Below are 1,523 nucleotides of genomic sequence, written 5' to 3' on the forward strand. Positions count from 1 at the left end.
ATTTTAAAAGTAATTATAAATAAATAAATTAATAAATTAATAAATAAATAAAACCTATAAACTACCAAATTACTTTCCAAAGTCGTTGTGTTCATTTCCTCTGCTTGCTGTATCAAAATTACACAACCTTAGTGGCTTAAAACCACACAACTTATTATCTTATAGTTCTGGAAATCAGAGTTCAAAATGGGTTTCACCGCATTAAAATCAAAGTGTCAGCAGAGCTGTGTTCCTTCTGGGGGCTCTAGGGGAGAATCTGTTTCCTGGCCTTTTCCAGCTTCTGGAAGCCACCTGCATTGTGTGGTTTGTGGCCCCTTCCTCCATCTTCAAAGCCATCAGCGTCACGTCTTCAAATCTCCATTGTGTCACTCTAACACTGCTTTCTTCATTACGTCTCTTTCTCTGACTCTTATAAGGACTTCGTGATGACATTGGGCCCATCCAGATAATGCAGGATAATCGCTCCGCTTCAGGATCCTTAACTGAATGACATCTGCAAACTCCCTTTTGCCATGTCAGGTCACATATTCACAGGCTTGAGGGATTAGGATGAGGACATCTTTGGGAGGTCATTATTCTGCCTACTGCAGTGATTGTACCACTTTACATTCCCACCAGCAGCGTTTGAGAGTTCCAGTTGCTCCACATCCTTACCAACACTTGCTTTTGTCAGTTTTGTTTGTTTTAGCCATTCTGTTGGATGTGCAGTGGTATCTCATTATAATAAATAATACACATTAATTTTACATATTTAACATTACTCTGCATCCATAATTGCCATGCCAAAGACTAATACAAGCCAAATATCCTTTAACTGGGGAATGTGTGGATGAACTATGGTACATCTGTGCAATGGAGTACTACTCAGCAGTGAAAAAGCACACGCTACAGATACATACAAGAACATGGATGAATCTCAAATGCATTATGCTAAATGAAAGAAACCAGACTCAGAAGGTTATATACTATATGGTTCCATTTCTATGACATTCTGGGAAAGGCAGAACTACAGGGACAGAAAACAGAGCAGTGACTGCCAGGGGCTAGGGGTGAGGGAGGGTCGACTACAAAGGGGCGTGAGGGAATTTTCAGGGGTGATGAATCTGTTCTGTGTCTTGATTGTGGCAGTGGTTACATAGCTGTAAGCATTTGTCATAACTCAGAACTGTACATGAAAAAGGGTGAATTTTACCTCATATATATGAGGGTACCTCAAAAAGTTTGTGGAGAAACAGAATTAAAAGATAATATGTATCTTTCCACAAATTTTTTGAAGCACCCTAATGTATACATATATAAGGGTTGTATATGTATATATTATATAAAATGTGTAAGTATATACACACAAAAATTATAAATGTGCTCACAGATTATCCCTCAATAAAATTGACTTAAAAATCTATTCTGGAGGTGGGCCGATTAGCTCAGTTGGTCGGAGCGCTGCCTTGTAACACCAAGGTCAAGGGTTTGACCGACCAGCCACAAAAAAAAAAAAAAAAAAAAAAAAAAAAAAAAAAAAAAAA

The sequence above is a fragment of the Galeopterus variegatus genome, unplaced genomic scaffold, assembly GCF_000696425.1.
Source record: "Galeopterus variegatus unplaced genomic scaffold, G_variegatus-3.0.2 Scaffold5301, whole genome shotgun sequence".
Taxonomy (NCBI): Eukaryota; Metazoa; Chordata; class Mammalia; order Dermoptera; family Cynocephalidae; genus Galeopterus; species Galeopterus variegatus.